At 39.6% G+C, this 22,124-nt stretch overlaps 1 long non-coding RNA gene across 2 annotated transcripts; it reads right to left on the bottom strand.

Annotated features, from left to right (window-relative positions):
* Positions 1-5,165: 5,165 nt before the first annotated feature.
* On the bottom strand, positions 5,166-21,164 carry LOC138105254 (uncharacterized). 2 transcript variants are annotated; one of them, XR_011148432.1, is made up of 5 exons: positions 20,958-21,164; positions 17,494-19,390; positions 14,085-14,232; positions 9,061-9,328; positions 5,166-8,554 (listed from the first exon to the last, which is right to left on the bottom strand). It is a non-coding gene; the product is annotated as an uncharacterized lncRNA (long non-coding RNA). The 2 variants fall into 2 exon arrangements; XR_011148433.1 differs by lacking the exon at positions 14,085-14,232.
* Positions 21,165-22,124: the final 960 nt, after the last annotated feature.

Below are 22,124 nucleotides of genomic sequence, written 5' to 3'. Positions count from 1 at the left end.
TCCTTTTCCAGGCTATATTTTGCACAAGGTGGGGTCCAAACAGCAGCTCTGGAAAGCTAAGGAAGCCAGTGAGCCCACCACCCACTCTCTTAGGACCATTCTCTGGTCTCGATGTTAAAAAGTTGAACATCTTCATAGAAACCCTCAGTAAGTGGGGCCAGGACTAAAAGCCATTTCCTGAGTAGTTTGACCCTGTTCTAGCAGGGCAGGGCCTCCCTCCTCCCTCCTTTCACAGGGATTTGGACCCGCCTAAGTGAGCCTGGCACCTTGCCCCAGGGAAGCTGCTGTCAGAGCCAAGCATGAACTTCCTACCCCAAGCCACACCAGTGGCGTTCCACTCTTTAGGTAAATGTTCTCCATTACACTCCTACGTGGTTAATTAGCAGCTGTTCAGGTACTGTAAATATGCAAGAAAGTTCAATAAATATAATTTATAAATAGATAACACCAAACAGCCTGGTTGGAAGCCTATTGAAGCCAATGGGAAGATTTCTGCCGTCCTCAGTGAGCTTTGGAACAGGCCCAAAGGCTGTTCAGCGTTAGATACAGTGGCTTATATCAGGACTATAATACCTAATCTGTGTAGTATCCAGATTAATTACACAATTAAATTTTCATTTATTATCCCAAATTGTCTTCCCTGATAGCTGGGATTAAATATTATGTCTTGCAGTCATAAACTCTGAAACAGTGAAGCATGTGCCTAACCTTGAAAATGCAATTAGTACCCCGGAATTTGTGCCCTGGTTCCTATTTTAGAGAACAGGAGGAGTTTGTAATGCTCTTGTCTCTATGAACAATGGTTTTCACTGATACAATATTAATTACAACATATAACCTGTCACTAACATGCACAGTCATGGTAGATACCTATTTCTAGTGACCATGCGCTCATTTTGGTCTTACTGCTTGAAAGATAACAAGACTAAATATATTGAGTTTGAGGACAAACGTGTGCAGGGGAAGGAAGGAGGAAGAGAACATTAAATAAGTAAACATTTAAAGACGTGTCTGCCATTTCATCAATAGTCATTAAAAATGTTATAAAGTTCCTATTGAGAACAGTTTTATTCTCTGACATAAAATTTGTCTGTTTATAAGGCTATCTCTGTGACTGACTCTGATGCTACTACACAGAGAACAGAGCTTAAGGGACTGGGTAAACATGGGAAGTTCTCTAAGTAACAAAGGAGGGAACCAGTTTTCTGGGCTACTGATACCCACTAGGCTAAGAATGTAGTCAGTGGTGTAACAGTCTTTGGGCAGTTTCCAAACAATGCTGTGTTGTGGGAAGGAAGCTATAATGCAGTTGTGTCCCCGTCTTATATTGACTTCTAGGTCAAACAAAGCCTGGAGTGATTTGGAATTCACTTGCTGTGCCACTGCTTACTGCAGCTAGTTTGTGAAGGAAGCTATTGTGCATGAAAGGGAGAAACAAAAAGCATTTGATCCTTGCAGCTCTCATGAGACAGCTATGAATTTATGGCAACTTTTTTTTTTCCAGGCAGCAAAGGAACAGATTACTATCTGATTATAGATCAGCATTTTTACAAATGCTGAACAGCAAATGCTCCCTGGCATCGCTTACTAGGGATGTGAAAAGGAATTATTCAAATGACTTAGAAATTGCCTGACAGCACTTTTGAGATAAAGATGCTTTAAAATAAATCTGTGTCTAAGCATTGCTTACCTAGAGATAACAAGATGGGGATTGCTGTATTTGATCAGGCTGAGAGTGCTTTTAAGACATGATCTCTAGCAGTGGCTATGAGGGTGAAGAGAAAAGCACACAAGAGTAAGCGGGGCATGTACCAAGTGATCCTTTCCCCTCATGCATCCCCCCAGACTTCAGATACCCCTCACATGAGGCACTGCTGGAGCTCACATGAACATTCTTACATTGAAGAGTCTGGTTGCTTCCCTCCACAAATTATTCTATACATTTGACCTCCCCACCATTCTGGGACCTCAGTTTCCACCATACAATAAATTTGAGTCACTACATGAAAATCATAGTCATTTGCTTTTTTTTTGCTGCTTGCCTGTTAGCTGCCTGAAGACCTTGAATGCTGCAAAAGTTGAAGGCAAGAAAACAACCATTTACACTCTATCTTCCCCAGATGACTTTGTAAGTCTGTATGACATCTGACCTTGATTATTTTTTCACAAGTTGAAGATGAACTTTAGCTTGAAAGATCTAATGATTAGTCAATCATTCTATACCTCATTTTCTCCAGTTATAGAATGAGTTTCTGATGTTAGGTGCATTTCTAAAATTTTATTTCCCCCTCCACCCCAATGTCCAGGAAAGCTCACCTAACAGAATGGTTTGAGCTCTTTCTGATATTTTAGTAAACTTCCTGATATTGCAAAGTTAATGGAGACGACAGGATCCTCAATTGCATTGAATACAGCAGTGTTGTACAGCAAATGCTACTGTTAACTCAGTTTTCATGCAAGAAACTTGATAGATATGTTAGGGAGAAGTAAACACCTAACTGAAGGAAGAGCTCATATTTTGCTGTTCAGTAAAATAGCGGAAAAAGCTGCACAGAGATCACTCATTTACTTTTTTCAGTTTGTGTATCTGCAAAACAGAAAGCACGAATGGTCAGAAACACCTGTGTTAGACATGAACATACCAGCCATGTGCAACAAAGGAATGAAAATGGCCCCTGGTGAGCTTAGTGAGCTAATCACTGGGAATGTGATCCTGTCTTCTTGAATCAGAGGCAAAATTCCTAGTTAAATTCCCAGGATGGTTGACGAATCTTAATGGGTAAACCATCTTTAAGGGGTGTGGTTGTAGTTTTTTGAACGTCATCTTTCAAATTCCCTGTAGACTTTAACAAAACTATTTTGACTTCTGAAACTCCACTTCCACACAAGAACCTTCTCTAATATGCTACCAGACTGCATAGCCAGGCTGACTAAAACTTCTGCCTCTCCCTGTCCAGAACCAGATGTGAAACAGAATCATTTGCTTTTTGATGTAAAGGGCACAAGTCTCCAAAAAAAAAAATTAAAAGGTATCTTGCTGTCACCTTTCAATGAACTTGTATCTAATATGCTTGCTTGCTACGTTTCTTTGCACTCATAAAAATGCACCAATCAGCCCCGCCCCTTTACTTCAGTGAAATTTAAGCTGGCTGCAATTATTAGAAAATTACATGATTACCTATTCAAGGCTGAAGCCTGTCCAGCAACAAAGGAAATCCCTACCCAAAACAATAGGAAGGAACTTGACTTGTTCCAGAAGACAGGACCATCAAACCTGCTTATATTTCCCTCTGCTGAGGTCAGGATGCCCAATAAACAGTTCAGGTCACAGCAACTGTGGAATTCCTCATGTCTGAAAGCAGCATTTTTGGGACTTCTGCCTCATTTCAAATTCCCTTGTAAAATCCGGGATTATTTCTACCTAATTTATTTATTCCTACATGGATATTTAGGCATACCACTTTAAATGTTTTGTTTCAGAATTACATACGGGTCTGTATGTCTTTGCTCTGCAAATAAAAAATTCTTGTGAGCAATTGTTTTGCAGAAGTCTCATTCAGATACTTGAAGAAATACAGCAGTCCAGGACCTGGGTCTTTATTCTTGAATGCAGAAGAATAAAGTAGGTGTATGTTGAATGTTGCAAGAGTGACACTGTTGTGCACACCTTTTCTATTTTCTCACTGCAGCATTACTGCGCTCCCAGGGGTAATATCTGCCAGGAATGTGAGGATCCTGCAGGACTATGGCTGTCTATGGCTGGGTGGAGGGAAGCATTTGCCAAGGTGCACACACCATGTTCCCTGACATGCTGAGGTTCCTCCCCAGCAACACCCCACAGGGGCATTGCAGGCCTGCTGCTCCTGGAGCACGCACAGGAGGTAAAGCTGACAGCAGTTCTGCTTTGAAGTTTCCTCCTGGCCACAGCATTTGAGGATTTAACCCTTAAGGATATTGGGGTTATAATCATTGGGATGAAAATCCTAGATTGCTTCCAAGGATTCAATTAAATATGTCACACAATAAAAGTGCATGCATAAGAGACCATTTGGGTTTGGCACCATGCATGGGACTAGAGTCTAATTAGGTCTTTATTGCTAACAACATCTGATTATAACACTGTCTGCATTTCACAATGGCTGTTTTGCAAGCTCTCTCTGGGTTAGCTAACACAGGGATGCCTACACCACAAAATGGAGCTTGATGCAGAAATCATCAAAGCAGCACTGACCAAAAACTGAATTTATGCACTAGCATTCAAAACCAGAGAGCCATGATTCAGTTATGCCCACTGATGTTAACAGGTCATTCAGTCTAATAATCAAAGAATATTTTGAGTCAGGTTGAAGACACCAGTACTGGGGCCAAGGAGAGTACTGTTCCCAAACTCTTGATCAGATGAACTAATTAGTTTCTGAACTTTCACAGGGAATAACAACATTTGGACCTTAGGTTACTTGTCATTGCCTGGGTTCTGAGAGAAGATGACTTAAAATAATTCAAAAGGTTTTAAAAGTGAGACAGGAGAACACATAATCTCACAACACTCTCACAGGACCAAGTAGGCATGAACAAACTGGGAATTTTCTTTCAGAACAAATATTTCCTGTGCACTTGATCACCTCAGATAAATTTTGTTTTCTCAATATCAAGAAAATTAATTTACAGGTTTCAGTCAAATGTAGCGAAATATTCTTAAAGGCTTATTTGTGTCATTCCAAATAATGTAACTCTACAGAAAGGAGCAGATGTGGCAGTGCATGCTTGACAGTCAGATCCTGCATTTTGCATCCAGCCCTGGGGCTTTTGGTTTCTTACTGATAACTGGAAGACTGGTAGTATTTGCCAAATATAACTTGAACTTAGGTGGTTGCTATTGAAACTGAGTAAGAATAGAGACATACAGTCAGAGCAAGATAAAGTTTCATGACCCATCAAAAAGAAGCAGATGCCTATTTTCACTTATCTGTTTCTGAAACATTATTTAATGGCAAAAGAATAAAGACAGTTCTCAAGCTGGTACAATAGGAAAAGAGTCATAAATTAAGAACTCTTTCTGAAGTGTGTGACTTGTGATTTTGTGGTAGTGCCATTTCTATTGCTTTCCAGGTGGCACCTACTAGATGAGCTTTTAATATCTACTATTCTCCACTGTATTTTCACAAGATCTAAAATGTTAATTTAATATTTTTTTTAACTTTATTAATCTTTTAATAACAACTTTTGCTTCATGTGACAAGGTGGTTGTGATTTCTTGATGGAATCATTTAAGGGTCAAGCTTTTCAGATCCTGCCAATCAAGGTAACTACACTGAACTTACTTACTCTAGCCTCAAGTCTTTATTAGTCTTGAGATTATCTACAACAAGTCAAACATCATAAATACTGCAATTTAGGACTAAATATTTGTTGGGGGCATCCATTTATTTGGAAACACTGTCTTTCTGGGAATGCTTTCTTAGTTCTTGTAAAACTACATATCTTGAACAGCCTTACTGCACACAGACTGGACTCTGATTTTTTTTTTTTTAATGCACGGCACAAACTTTTTTTGATCAACTCTACTTTTGAAGCACAAAAACCAAAGTGGGGTGAGGCCATATAGTTAGTGTGTTTCAAAAAAATTTCAAACATTTCTCTTAGGGCTTTATTTGTAATTCATATATTAAAGCAGCATAGACTTACACAAATATTGTGACCACTCCCTGGAGACCAACTTATTCCTGGATTCTTTTAATCTATTGTACTCTTAATCTTCAAGCAGCGTAAAGATCATGAGGAATGTGCTTTACTTTCATGTGCTTATAATTTTCTCCATGTGAATACAAACATTGTAGTTACATGAGTATTTCTCAGTGCAAAACACTCTTTGTAGACTAGTAAGAAAGCCAGAAGGCTGACAATAGAAAATAGGGGTAAATTAGCTGAACTTATATATTATAAACTGATCTGTTACACAAAAATTGGCCCGTTTGCAAGCCTTACATGTGCTTTCTAAACAGTGAAGGCTATCCTAAATACTTAGAGAGGTTGTAAAGTTAAAAGTAAAAAGCAGTAACTTCTCATTTATAATGATTTGCATAAATGCAATGCAACAACAAAATAACTTTTTTCCTTTGGACTCAAGTGCTCAGATTTCATGAAAGACTAGTTTAACTACACTGGAATCCTTGCCAGTCACAGATGAGCACCTGGATCACTTTGGGTATCAAAATGCAGGAGCTTTTAATTTGTACTGTAAGAGGTGACCAGCTTCTGCTGTGTGCAATGTATTTTCTCATAAAAGCCGCCCAAGGAACAAATTTATGTATGCAATATATAGAGAAATGTGTGCTTGTTTTGGGAAAGGCAAGGTTAATGTCTGTGCTCTTGTCGCAGTAGAAACTGGATCTTAGCAAGCATCTTTTGTTTCAAAGGAAGTCCATCCCACGGTTTGGAAACTGAATGTAAGAATGACTCTTGTTTAAATTGACAAAGGCCAAAGTCCTGTCTCAAGTGCAAATGCTAAATTGTAGCTGTTCTCTTAATTTCATTGGGGTTTTGGTTTTTTGGAGGGTTTTTTGAGTTTTTTTAACTTATTTGCTGAATTCATCAGTCATTTTCTTGGCATTAAAATTGGCCAGAATCATACTTTTAAAGGCCTTGAGAAATGTAATTTTAAGTCAGAAAGCTTAATTTTTATTGCATTGATATTTTAACATATTATTATGACTTTGTTCTACTTGATAATGTTCCTCTCCAGCATTTTTGCAAATGGGTTGAACTACTACAAAGTTATGGAGCTCTTGTTACTGAGTTCCTTCCTCCATCAGTATTGTTGCTGAGTTAACTGTCACTGAGACAATTTACACCATGATCATACCAAATAGTTAACTACAAGAAACCCAAAATTTATTTGGTTTAGAAAACCTTTTTGGAGTTTAGCTACATAATGAATCCAGTCTAATATCACTGACCTCTGTCTTACAAAGCCTTAGAAAGACTGCATCAGAAATTGTAGACCAGGGAGCCAAAATTTTCTTATATGCAACGTATATTCTGCACAGACTGAGTAGAAGCTTATCTTTGAAATACCTTTGAAAGCATCAAAAACTGCAGATGTGAGCTGGGGCCAATATCCCAGACCAGGGTGAGTACACAGTATCTGGATGAGCAGGCTCTTTGAATATTATCTCTCACTAGTTATAGATCCATCTTCTAATTGATGACATCTGCCTCTGCTACAACATGGCAGCAGCCAAACCAAGCAATGCAAGAGGAAAATATGAGGAGTATAGGGGAAAGGAAATCAGAGATTGTATCTGTTGATTTTTGTCTAAATATGGAAATTCTTATACAATAGACCATCAAAAGTAATTTCCTACTTCTTAGAGGACAAGCTGTACATTTTCTAAAATAGTTCAAAAGGTGTACAAACTTGAGCTCAGGCTGTGGAAGTGGGAGGAGGGGGCCAGAGGAGCTGTAGAGAAAAAGAAAGGGAGTACAGGATATCCCCCGCCCAAGCCTTTTAAAAAATCCCTCAGTTTGAGATTTCTGTGTATCAGAACAGACAGTCTGTTCACTTGATAGGACTGGGCCCACTGTGGATTGATGACAGGGATGTCTTTATATGGCAAAACCAAAGGAAAGACACAATTTTATGCAAGGACAACTTAGAGATCCCTTGCCAGCTCCACACACAAGAGAAGACATACAGTACAAGAGCTGAAGCATTTTCCTTGTGCCATTCTGCATCATGTCCTGCCAAAAGGAGGAGTCTGTAATATCACAATAATGCTCTATCCTTTGTTGTACTTTTTCTTCTCTGCTTGAGACTCCAAATGTGCCTTGGTCTGCTCCATCACAACCTTGCCCCTGCCTCACAGAACACTGAGCTCAGCTTCTCACTGAGGGCCACAGCCATGGCCTCTTTTTTTTACCAGGAGTGAATATAGCTAGTCCTGATTCCCTTCTTTTAATATCTGATTTCCAAACACTTTTATCAAGTGAATTCAGAAAGCTGTTGGGCTTTGCCACATGGTTGCAAAATCTTGAAGAAACCACTGGGCAGTTTTAGGTCTTTGCTAGGTCAAAGAAGAAACATAAAAGATTTCCAAAGAACTAGGACAACCTTTCTCCCAGTACTTGAAGAGCTGTGCTTCTTTCTTGTCTGGTAATACTCGCTGAGTATGTTGCAACAGACTTGTACAGGCATTCTTGCCTAATGTCATTGGAACATTACAGTACTGAGAAAATCAGTGCAACTTTACAGCTATTAAGCAAAGTGTTGACAGTAGCAAGCATATGGATTCCTTCAAAATACAGTCTTGGGATGCTTGACTTTGTCACATGCATCCCAGTGCTCAGCTTTGGAAATGTGTTTGTCTCAAACAACTTATTTGGGTAAACCTGAGATCCCTGAATGAGGCACAAACTGAAAGGTAGAGATTTTTTATGCAGTCACAGTCCTTTCCAGATTAGTGACCAAAGCTGACAGCTTGAATGATCAACAGGAGTGATGTTCTGTTTCCCTCCAGAGCTCAGGCTCATACAGCCTCGTCCATCAGTAAGAGGGCTGAAATAAACAACAGAAAATCATATGTATAGGTGGAACACAATGATTTTGGTTGAACTGAAGAAGGAATTCTGAGCCTGAAATATCACCTGATTTTTTCACCTATATCAGCTAGTTTAATAAAGAACAAAGCTTTCCCTGCAAATTCTGTTTCCCTATGTCCATCCAGCATGGTAGCTATGGAAACATTCTCACCATTCAGTGACCTGTTCTAGTGAAATAACAAGTTTTGAACAGGGGACCAGTAGGCAGAACAAACATTTCCTATTCATAATGGTAGGTGAAGCTGCCTGTTTTGATTTTAAATTTTAGACAAATTTTCAAAGCTGTCTGGAACGGCAGAAAGCTGGGAAACAGAAGATGATTGAGTACTATTTTAAATTTTAATAAGCTAATTTTCTGTATTTATGATAAGGCAGAATTGTGGAAATACAGATGTAGATAGATAAAACACAAGCTCAGATGTCTTTTCCTATGACCAGTTGCCCTCAGGAACAAGAACTTACCTGGATTTGAACAGACCATTTCTCTGTCCTCAGCAGTCTTGTGTTGATTTGCAAAAGGTGCAAATCCAACCCTTGATGCAGAGGAAAAGGAAATAAAGAGTGATATTTCCCTACTGGCAGATTTGTCCGGGTAATTGTAACTTCAAAGTCAAAGCTCAAGCACTCTGAAGGTGGCTGGGAAGTTTTCTCAGGCAGGAGGAAGTTCTGAGTAACACCGATGCACAGTGAGATTAGTATACTTGAATTTGACAGCAATGGTGCAGCATACCTGCAGGTAAGGAGAAAAGGATATCAAAGCAGGAACACTGGAATGCAGGGAAGGGTCAATTTATGCAGAAGGACTTCCACCACAGACACCCCTGGAGTTTTTTGGAGTGGCTTCACAGCACTCAGCAGTCTAAAGGAAAGAACTGAGCAAGTGCCTGATGATGCACATTTTATGCACCAGATAATCTCGAGCCAGAGTGACAGTGGTGTCACCAGTTATTCTGGTAATGGCCTGCTCTGTTTCTTAGAGGCAGAATGAAAGCACTTTCACTCTTGGCTTACAGTGATATTGTAGACAAGTAGGAATATTTTAGACAAGTAGGAATAGCAATGAGCACTTAGCCCATCTCTTCCTGTGAAATCTTCCATGTTATGTTCTTAAAAATCTCTGAGGAGAAGGTGTCCACATTTCTAAATTCCTATCTCTGTGACAATAACAGGATCACTCAATTTTATAGCTAGAAGAGAAAATATTTTGCATGAGAAATTATGTGGCAGAAACACTTTAGAGCTATAACCTCATCCTGAAATGTGGAGCAAGTGAAATTCATTGCTGGAAACAGCTCAGTTATACTGGATGGATGATAGGGCTTGGAAAAAATCATGAAAAAGAAAAGCAGTGAAGCAAACAACTGAAGTAATTTTACCTGAAAGCAAATGCAGCCCTTAAAAAGAAAACTCTCTTCACAATACCATCTTTCAAGCTAATTTTTTAATAAAAATTTTTGAGCTATTCATTGTCAACACTGCCACACTATCTACAGATGAACAACTCATGGATGCAATATGAGACAGTTGCATTTGGACTCTGAATGATTCCTGGAGGTAGGTAAAACATTATTGCAAGAGTATTTCTGCAGACTGGATGCTGGACTATATTGAATTCCTGTTCACTCGAAAAAACAATTGGCCAGCATGGGAAATATATATACATGGGTTTCAAGAGAACAGTAGGACCAATAGTCACATTCTCCAAAAAGGCATAAAAGAAGGAGAAAATTCATGGATGGAGGTTTAGGAGCAAACCAGGACATGAGGTAGCGAGTGGAAGAACCACTGAGTAGCTGAGGTGAGCTCGAAGGAGAGTTGCCTGTGGGACTTTTTTATCTTGGTAATGATGGGAGAGCTGAGTGTGACATGCCTTAAGCACTGATTCACAGGTGTCACCTTTGAAAAGTAAGAGCAGTGGTCAGCAGGAAAGTTGCAGAAGATACAGCATGATGTGCCCTGCCCAGTGGGAAGCATGGGGCCAGATTCTTCTAGCTGAGAGCAAAAGCACCTGAAAAAATCCTTTACTGGTGAAAATGTCAGGGTCCTCAGTTCTTACTGAAATCTTCTTTGAACTTCTGTGCAAGAAAAAAATTCTGGATGTTAAATATAGAAGACAAATTATTTATTTTGATGTATTGTACAAGATCAAGACCAAACCTAAAAAACAGTAAGTCTGTTGTTACCTAGGAAATTAATACTTACGTGTTTTAATTTATTATGAAGACAAAGAATGATATGTTCTGGCCACTATACTGTACAATATCATTTCTCTCTGAACAAAGTTTCATCTGCCTTGTTTGTGTCCAACAGCAGCAATGCCTTCAGCAAGGTGTTGCCAAAGGCCCCAAAACTACTCCATTCAGGTGACACTTCTACCAGCAAACTGGGATATTTCCTTCTCAGTGATTCATTGGTGTAAGCTTTCTCTTGGTGTAAGCCCTGCAAACATGAAATTTAAATCACCTCTCCTCAATGAACAGATCAGATGGCAACAAGGCAGACATGCTTGGAAAGATTTAATTCGTACTAATAAGAGAGGAAGTCATCAGGAAACTGACAGTTCCTCAAGCTAATGAACGTGTCCCAACAAAAATGTGTCTATTATATTCACCATTCTTCCATGAGAGCATTTTTAGAACATTTATTCTGAGCCGTTCAGCAATATTTAGAAAAACATGCAATGTATTTGTTCATTTTTCTCCCAGGCTTTCACTTGACAATGGCCGGCATGAAGGTTTTCCTGAGTTCGACATTTGCCTTCCAGATTTGCAAGATTCCGATGGCTTGGAAATGTGACATAATCTTAATGATTTCCCCTTATTCTCCATTAGGCCATTCCACTGCTTCAGAGTATTGTGCTGCATTGATAATCACCTTGAGAAGACTTTAGTGAAAGCCTGGTGGGTGTGGTGGTATGAAACGTGGAAAGACACAATGCTCCTCAAAATGAGAACATACCAAGGATTAAATACTCCTATCTTGCAGCAAGGGAGTGGTAAGAATCTTGGTAGGTGTCCTGGCATAGGGACCAGGACTGCGTGGACGTGCCTGGGAAATACATCAGGAATGGATCCTTTTTTAGTTCCTGAACACCAGTGTGAATATATGAAACATGACATCTCTTAAAAAAAAAAAAAAAAAACAAAAATAAAAGCAAGTCAGGCCTCCTTTATCGGACAGGCAAAGGCTGATGTACATTCACAACAAAAAACAAAACACACCAACAAAAGAAAAACCTAAACCAACCAAAAAAACCCCGCAAAAAACCAACAATATGTTAAAAAAAATAGGTCTCATACCCATTTACCAGTTTCATTCGAGGGTCACTAAAGCCTGATTACTAAAGAGTAGCATGATTTAGTAACCCTCTTTTGGGATATGCGCCCCCTGTCAAAGGGTTGTCCAAGACTGTGCTGTCTGCTTCGAGTTCTTGGTTTCTGCTTGGTTCCACTTTGATTTGATTCTCAGATTTGATTTAGACTACTTTTCATCAGTGAGGCACCTTGACAGGCCATTTAAGCAGCACTGCTCAGTACCCCGTAGAGAGGTCGCATCCTGTTAGAGCTCAGTTTACCTTTGTTCTTTTTCTAGTGGAATTATTTTGCCCTAACTTTTTTAGTCTTGGTGGAAATTGTCTAGGTATAATCTAGTAATTTGTTCACTCACTATACCAGACAGAGAAAAACAAAAATCACTAGGGGACAATTGAACTCATTTATAAACACTTGCTTATGGTTGCTGGGATCCTTGTCCATTGCCCACAGAGGAATCTTCAGTGGTTGTGCTGGACTCTTCTGTGTCTGTAGTTAAATGAAATACTTTTCCACCTTGAACATAATTTTGATCCACCCTCCTGCACTGCAGCTGATGCATAAAGCTGCTTGTTAAAGACCTGTTAAAACATCCAGTCTTCTTTGCTGATGAAACAAAACACAAAAGGTCATCTGATATTTGCTTTAAATAGGCCAAGGGTCACAAGAGATAGGATAAAATACAATCATCAACTTATAGCAGGTTTCACATGCCCAGCCTACTATTTCCAAGTGCATTGCAAAAGTCTAGCATTTTCATAATCAGGTCACAGATGACTAAAATCAATTACAAAGGTTAGTGCCTATGACAGCTGTTGTGGGTAGTGGATCTTAATTCAAAATATTTTCTCTGCTGTTATAGTAAAAATATGCAGTTATAAATTAAATCTCATTACTACTGAAATACATTTTCAGATTTCTTACCAACTATAACAATGCAAAACTCAGAAATGAAGACTCCTTTTTGTTCACAAAATACAGCAACTATTTCTGACTCCATCCCTTTCCCTGCAGTAAACCTTGCCATATTGTAACAACATTTTGCAAAGTAGCAAAATGTCATAATTATTATTGTGTTTTAGTAGGTACCTTCTCCTCAATGTCAGCCTTTCAGGATGTATCCATCCACCCTTTGGCTCATGCTGAGGTGCTTGGTGAAGAAATTTGCCCTTGGTGCAAGTCTGTGAGGATTTGCTAGCTAATGGGTCAAGGCAAAATCAGGAGGAACATAACATAGCTGGAACTATTTTACATAAGCAAAATTAACTTCTGAGTTGTATCTTGTTTGCTGCCTTATAGGAGAGAAAGTTTTGTCTGGTGAGTATTTGGACAACAATCTCTGTACTCCACAGGGAATACCAAAGAAGATGGTAGTTGCTCTGATTACAGGCTTCTTATGACAGGCAAAATTTAAGTAAATTAACTCCTTTAATATTTGTACCACAAACTGAGGCTATTTACTTGCATGATAGCTTGATAAGGAGATCATACTGTTCATAACTGTATCTCCACTAAAGTTAATTTTTTGCTTTACAGCTGATGGTCCAATGGCTCTAAATTATTGCACGCATGTGGCTACAGACAGTGCATACCTGGAGCAGCTTCACGTACTCCACGAAGCAACAGAAGTGCTGAGAGAGATGATTGCCTTCTGCTTTCCCAACGGGAGTGGTGGGACACTGCCCCAGCCTGCCTGAGGCTCACTAACCACACAGCCAGAGTCAAGGCTCAGCATTGCTCCTGGCACAACCAGAGTGCCAAATTAGGTTTGTGGTCATGGTAAAGAATATTTTAGACCATTTCTCCTATGAGACTACAGCAGCCCATAATCTTTAAACTAGTCCATATGAACAGACATGGAGCTCCTAGGGTGTGTCTCTGCCAATTCATTAAAGGCTCAGCACGTGGTGGGGCCCAGTTTTCTGTTAAGGTCAAAGAAACTGGTCACTGAAGAAAAACTTCTAGAAGTAAAAGATACAAATAGACAAGAAAAAATCATATCAATCTAAATTGATATTACACCATATAAGCAGTGAAGTGGTTTTTATGTTTAAGAAAGGCCATTATTATAATATCCTCGTTTTCTAGGCTCTATTCTATTACTTGAGAGTCCTTTGTCCTTATACATGAAAAGAATGCTTAGCCATAGAAAAGGATAGAGGAGGCAGGTCTGACCTGTTAACAGGCAGAGGAAGCAGACTGCCACCTTTTGCTCTTTCTTTGCTTCAGTGCCATACTCAGTGCTCTGTTCAGATGAGGTTGTCAGAGTAGTTCTTCAGGCAGGATGTCCAAAAGGACTTCTCTTTCTGGAGGAGTTATAGTTCTTTGAAATCAAGAAAGGCAGCAAATAACATTATAATAAATGTGCACTCGTTGATTTCCTTTCCTGAGACAAACACAACTTTTTGCTTTCTTTTTTTTATAAAAAAGAACATGGCAAATCTCTTTCAGAAACAATTCTACATTCTCTTGTAATATTTTTAAACTGCTAGTGATATTCTTTCTTGCCAAAAGGGAGACAGCCTACACTCCTCCCTCCCCAAATGTTCCCTCAGGAACGCCTTGTACTTTCCCTTAACTATTCACTACGTCCACTGGAGTACAGCTGCAAAAAATGGCTCAACTTTACATCTGGATTTCCAATCAGTCACAAATTCATGGCTGCTTTCCCAGAGAGCAATTAAATGAAACCTGTGAAACCCATTACCAAAACCTCTGGAAACATCAGTTCACCCAAACAAACTGATTAGGCTGATTTTCAAGAAGGGCAAGAAGAAGGACCCTGAAACCTATAAGCCTGTCAGTTGCACTTGGTGCATAGTAAAGTTATGAGGAGAGACCTCACCACAGTCTACAACCTCCTTGTGAGGGGAAAAGGAGAGGTACTGATCTCTTCTATCTGGTGACCAGTGACAGTACCCAAGGGAATGGCCTGAACTTGTAGCAAGAGAGGTTTAGGTTGGATATTAGAAAGAGGTTTTTCACCCAGAGGGTGGTTGGGCACTGGAACAGGCTCCCCAGGGAAGTGGTCACAGCACCATCCTCACAGAGTTCAAGAAGCGTTTGGACAATGCTCTTGGGCACATGGTGTGACTCTTGGGGATGGTGCTGTGCAGGGCCAGGAGTTGGACTTGATGATTCCTGTGAGTCCCTTCCAGCTTGGGATATTCTGTGATTCAACATCAAGCCCATAAGTCCTGCCATAATTGAAGTGGTGGCACTAGTGAATTAAGAACTCTATAAAAACTTACCCTCTATTTATGGCACTACAACCAGCTTTCTGGGAATGTCACCTTAACTAGTATCCCTACACCACTTCCCCACCTATGAAATAGTGACAGGGATGAAAATCGAATGTGTGACTACAGAACAAAGTAAGTACTGCTTGACACAACAGCAAGGTATTGCTACAGAATTATATAGATAACTTGCAGAAAGATATCAGGACTTCCAGCTATGTAGTGTGGCTTGAATTTTTTCTTTCAAACCAAGAGTTGTAAAAAAGGAGGACAGTTTTAGTGATATTTGTTGTGATAGGGCTCACAAAGGAAGGATAAGGATTTGGATAAATGTATTGATACTAAAAATTCACCATAAAGTGAAAAATATACATCAGTTAAGCACTAGAATATCATGAAACCTCTCCATCTATATTGTTCCTAAGATCCCTTAGGTCCTAAAATGGGTATAATACTAGTGTACTTACTACAGAGCCGTCAAACTTCAAACCAATAAACTAAATCTGGCTTGACAAACTGGTTAATCTGGACCAGCTCTTCCTGCTCTCTTTCCCAAAGCTCCCACAATGATAGGAGGGGACTGCTCCATAGTGCCAAACGAACTGGTCTGTCTAAATCAGCTAGCCTTGGCCACCAGCCTTCTACCACGAGGACCCATCGTCCTTCCCATTGTAGGGTGACATCTGGAAATGGGCTGAATCCATCGCTCAGAAAATGACAGCTTTCTCCTGGCCTTTTTCCTAGGGTTTCCCAGAGGTAGTCAAAAAGACAAACAAGGAATGTTCACATGTTTTAAGAGTTATATTGCATAAATTCAAGTCTTTGGGATATTGCAGCAACGGGAGGAGAAGAGGTGAATGACTGTGTGCTTGTGTGGCTGACTGTATGAAGATCAGGTGCTAGAGACTTAGTCTATAATCTATTTTATTATTGTGGTTTTCATTGCATTTATTTTTAATTAAAGGCAGTGCACTCATTAGGACACAATTTCAGCACTTAGTCCAGAAATGGTACAAATTATATCACTAACATATGAAAACCAATACCAGAAAATTTGCAGGCCTCTGAATGCAGAGAGGAGACAAAAGAGTTTAAGCGTATAAAAATAGGGTGGATGTAACCACCACTTAAAGCATTTCCTAACCATTCAAGCAGCTAAAAGAGAAGATATTTGTATGAACATTTTTAGTTTAAATGGTATTTGTTCTCCTCAATATAAATTTTCCACTGATGTGGGAGAAATATGCAGAAAATGAGCAGTTGCAGTCTTTGTGGTTTTAAAGAATTATTTAAGAACTGTAATGCTGTGTGATGACATCTCCCCATGTAGGCAGAACTGGAATATATAGATAGGATCAGCTTTTATACCCATCCAGTTCCTTCTCAGCTTTTCTATTGGTTCACAAAGCATCTTTCATGCCCCTATGAATAAAGACTGCATTCTGTACATTGGTGACATTGTGACTGGACTCCTCCATTCACAATCCAGCCTTGTCATCACCTCTTTTGCTACCTCACATAGTCAGAGGCCTAAGCTATTGTGCACATCTAGTAAAATCAGTAAAAGGCTGAACAAAAGAAAGAAGTGTTCAATAACACATTACTAGTCTGAACAGCTGCTTGGGGTTCTGAAGAAATGAAATTTCTAAGAGTGTTGAATTTTCACACACATTCCTTTATGTAAGTCATACTAACCAGGCATGTCCCTGTCCTGTGAGATAGAAGGAGAGAATGAAAAGAATGATGAGTCAGTGAGGAGATATTATGGTTTTTCTAATAGGATACCATTCAGAGTTCTTGACTATGATGCCTTTTGAAATGCTGAGATCCCTAGATGCACATTCTTCCTTCATAGATTACATTCCCCTTGGAGCAATGAGCATACAGCAGCTGTCTTCTTTCCATCAGCAAATACTGTACCAGACTTGCTAGATGCAGAATTTTGCTCTCTGATGCAGGATACCCTTTCACTGCTGTGAAAGGATCAACCATGCTATGAGGATACTCCCACTCAGGGCAGTAAAGGGCACAGAGCTGAGTGTTACAGCTTTGCTACACTACAGTAAGAGTAGTTGGTTTCAATCCCTTGTGGTCTCATGAGTAAAAATTATGGCTGCTTCTCCCTTGCCTATTTATCCTATAATCCACCAAGCAGATGAGCTAAGCAATTCAGAGAAAACTGCTTTGCAAAATACAAAAGCTGTGTCATGCTACAGTCCTCCCTGATGAGTATAGTATTTGTACAGTCTCCAACACTTTAATTTCTAAGGTCTTCAGTCTTTCCAGAACATTCATTTGTCACATTAGGTGCCTTAATGCACATGTTTGGAACAGGACATACCTACCTCCATTTTCCCAATGTCTTCCCATGTTCATTTTGTACGATCCCTGTAAATGTTGCACAAAACCACATGCCTATCATTCTCAGAGTATCCCAGGGAACATTCCTCCAATGGGCAACAGCTGCATCCTTTGTGGAAATGTGAAAACAGCTGCAGAGGGAGTAGGTATTAGGACAGCTTTCTCAGCCAAAACCTTTCCCAAGGCTCCTGCTGAGGCAGGGAGGTTCTGCCCAACTTCCAGCACAGCTGGTATCACACCATGCTCTGCTGACTCAGGGCTGGGGCTCTTCTCCAGCAGCCTCTCACCTGGCTGATGCAATCACACAGTGCTTTCAAATCACTTCAACCACCTGCCTTTCATTGGGGAGATGCATGCAACTTAGAGCGTGCACTATGAGGGCCTTGGGTAATTTTATTTCAGATTGTGAAATGCTGGCTATTGTGCAATGATAAATCCACTTTAAGCCTCATTATCTCACTGCTTTAAGAAGTGAAAGTGTGTCTGCAAGCATATCTGAATCACACTTCCAAAATGAAGACTGTTTTGAATAGAGCTAACTTATATCCCTGGAAAATCACCTCCCCTTCCTCAAATATATTGCCTGCTGACCTGTTTTTAAATGTGGTTATAGTCTCATTTCATAGGCCTAGCAAGCTCCATTTATACCAAGACAATTTTAAAGAGGCTTTGAAAGCAGTAACTCCATCATAATATTGTCATCATAAATATGGTCACAATGTAAGATGAAGTCTTTAGTTACCATGTTCTCAAAAGATCAAGTAATTCTTCCAGAAAAACAAATAGACTTCTTAGTAGAAGTAAAAGTGATCTACAGACTTTTCAGGGTCATCAGAATTCCTTGAGATGTACCATTCCCTCTTCCATTTGGGTCCTCTGATCTCTTCTGTCACCTCTTTTATATCTCCCTGCATGTTTTTGCTGCTTATGGAGAATATGAGTCAGAGAATACAGACAAACCTGGAGGGTTTGGGGTTTTTTAAAGAACACTTTAAAACATTAAAAACTGCAAGGTTTCACAAGGAAGGTGAAAGCAAATTTAACATAACACCTTCCTAGCAAAGAGCTGAAGTGTCAGATGCAAAGTGAAGCATCACTCTGTTTTCAACTTCAAGGTGGGATCCTGTTCTGATGTCAAATATTCTCCACTCATGGTACCTGCTGGATTCCTAGTTGCTGTATTCAACTATTTCGTGGGACAGCTCTTTGGGTCCCTTCCTTCTGAGGGCTTCAGTCTGTGCTTGACCCTAGATAATTTGCTCTAATATCCCTCTTGCAGCACTTTACTTCTTCTAGGTGTCATTTCAGTGTCATTTACATTCCCATTTAAATGATGCATTTTTCACAGTTCAAAATGCTTACTGTTCAGCTTCACCAATGTAGTACTAGATGCAAGTAGTGGGATTTGCCCTAGACATTCATTTTGAGGGCGCAAAGATAGAAGGCATAGAGTGGGTCTGAAGAAAAAAAATCCAGTGGACACTTCAAGCCAAAACAGAGATTGCCATCTCAATTCTCCTCTACCAGGATCACTGAAATGAATAGGACACCTTTATGAATGAGGTTGCCAGAATTAGAGCCACCACACTGTCTCAGTACAAGCTACCGTGCAAACACTTATTACATGGAATCAATCCAGAACAGACTATAGGAAACCATATTATTACTTCAAACATACTATTGCTCCAGTTGCACATAGCTCTCATTCCACAGAATCTGCAGTATCTGCAATGCCTACAAAGGATATTCTCCAGATCTGCAGGTCAGAGAGCTGTTCAGAGGTTGTACGGTGAGTCCATCCTGATGACGGTAAGTTTAATCCCATCCCAATGGGCAAAAAGGTGGGTCAATGGATCTGCCAGGAGGACAGGAGGAAGCTTACTGATGGGGGAGAAAAGAAGAAGAGCGGAAACCTTGTCAGAGTGAGAGTGCTAGTCTGGCCCCACCAGGCACCAGTTCCTTATTCTGGTGAGGGATTTGGCCTTTGGCCCACGTTTGTGAGGCCTTTATAAGTGCCAGAGTTCAATTACTCAGTCTAAAAATACCTATATGAAAAGGAAATTTTTGGCACTGCATTCTGATACTAAATGTCCCTGCAGCAGGAACAGTGTCACCAGTGACCTGGTGACCCATGTGCTCAGGGACAGCCACCTGCCCTGCCAGCTCCCCAGCTCACTGTGCACTCAGTACTGCACTGCCAAAGCCCCATGGGCCTGCCAAGCAGCAGATTTTCAGAGGCTTATAACTACTGAAATCAAGTCCAGTTTTCACTGGCATAGTATAAGATATTCCACTTCAATGGAGCTTATGTCTGACTCACTCCATGCTTTTTGGCTTTTTGGTGCCAGATTTGCTAAAAAAAACACATGTGTGAACATTGGGAAGTTATTGTCTCATTCTTCCCATAAAACTCAGCTAACACAAAAGAAATACTTACACAAGTAATTCTTTTGTTTGCTTGTTTGCTTGTTGAAAAGTCCAAATTCAAGGCACTTGAAAATAGAAAGATGAATTTTTTGTTCCCCTCATGAAAACAGAAGCATGGAATGGAAATGTGTAAGCAACCCCAGGAGTTACTGGTGCTCCAGTTACATTCCAGTAAAGCTAGACAGATTTGTTTGTGTGCATGTGTGTAAAATGAAACTTCAAGTGAGTATGCATTTTCCTTAGATAAATTTGTCAGCTACCAGTAACATTATTACTGGTATTATTAACAAAGAAAAACTGATTATGGAAGAAATAAATATCCTTTGCTAGTAGATTTCTCTCAGATACACAGTGAGCACACTACGTACACATCCTGTTTTCCTCTTTCCAAAAAAATCAACATCCTTGAGAAAAAAAACTCATTTTTCTCATTTGAGAAAAATGTTACTTTATCCACAAGAACATGTATGTAGCATGCATGAGATGTTTATTGACCTTGCTCCTGAAAGACACAATTCTCCAAGCTGTCAGTTCATATATCAGTTCTAACATTCCTTTCAAGTACATGTATAATACATGTGCAAACTACTCAAGGCTGTTTTAGAAATAGGCTTAGATAGTGCACCAATGCCTAGAGCTATGTCTCCAGCCCATTTGGATATGAATGAAAGGGATGAGAGACAAAATGTTCAATTAACATTAAACTACTGAAATAAAACACTGAAAAAAAATAAAGCATTTCTATTAGTGGAGGTAAAAATCAACTATTTTGTCACCTAAAATTAACATCTCAGTTGCCATCAACAATCCATTTATTTGTATTACATTTAACCAATTTGATTCAGGAAAAATTAAAGGTTTTTTTAAAGTTGAAAAATACTTATTCTTTATATCATCTAACTGTGTCACTGTAATTTTTCATTTGGAAATTATATTTTGACAAAGGATAGAGATAACTCTGTAATGGGTGTCCAGCTGAGCTCTGGATGTAAAAATCCCTTCTTGTTCAGCAGATAGCTACCTGGTACAGTTTGTAGAGCCTGTGCTGCTGTTTAGCTGGCCAGTTAATAAGGGTCTGCTTAAGGGTGAGATGGAACATCCATCTTCACTGGCTGGGTTGACTTGAGGTTCATTTCAGCTGCCTACAACAGGCATCCAGTGCCACCACAGGTGCCTTGGGTATCCACCTGGCCCCCAGCTGCCTCCAGCAGTCCACAAAACTTCAGCAATTTCTCTGAAATTTTCCAAAATTTTTATTCAGTCTTGTAAAAATTGAGTTAGCAAAGAGCAAAATTATCTACTCAATGTCCTAGGGAAAATTTCCTTCAAGAGTATCTAAATGTCCCAAACATACAAAGCAGTATAGAATCACAATACAACAATCTTCCCAAAACTTTACCGTAAATTCGGAATGCATTTTAAATACATTTCAATGATCCACTCTCACTTGCTGAAAACTGCTGAGCTTTTCCTCAAAACTATTACAAAGTAAGTATTTAACTTTTTAAGCTACTGCCTATGATATCATCCCTTCCCCTGCCATAATATGAACACCCTTTTTGTTTTCTACCTCGATATCCAGTATTATAGCATGGGATGCTTTTGAAACACACCAAAAGCCCCACAGCTCAGTCTACAATCAAATCCATTTAAACTTACCATTGGTTTTATTAGGCACCAAACAGCTTTCAGCCTGTTTTGTAGTCCTGAGGCGTGTCTGATCAGTTGTCCTCACTTTCACCATCAGAGAGTTTACAGGTGGTTGCAGATGGCTAACTACACAGAAACATGCTCCTTATCAAGGCAGAGTTTCTTCTTACATAAGAGTTAACCAAAAGATTAAATTAAAATATTTTGTTAAAAGATATGGCTGAATAGGCCAGGTGCTAAACTGGAAAACAACAGCGGCTTGGAAAGACATATTCATTTTTTGGCTGGAGAACAAATAATAATACAAAAGAAAGACTTTTGGAAATAAGTTGTGTAAATGCAAGTGGTTTTTCTCTTTGTCTTGCCTTCTTTAGGAAAAAGAAGTTTTGTCAAATGAACATGTAGATAATTCAAGAGCACACCTCCAAGAAGGAAGCGTGGCCTTGCTGGAGGGAGAAGGCAATGCTGGCTTCTCTAGTAGTCAGGACACAGGAGGCAGAGTGGATGTCCTAGACCCCTGGAGCCAGGAGACTCATGT

Source organism: Aphelocoma coerulescens, chromosome 2 (assembly GCF_041296385.1).
Source record: "Aphelocoma coerulescens isolate FSJ_1873_10779 chromosome 2, UR_Acoe_1.0, whole genome shotgun sequence".
Lineage (NCBI taxonomy): Eukaryota > Metazoa > Chordata > Aves > Passeriformes > Corvidae > Aphelocoma > Aphelocoma coerulescens.
This window is presented reverse-complemented; position numbering and strand designations above follow the sequence as displayed.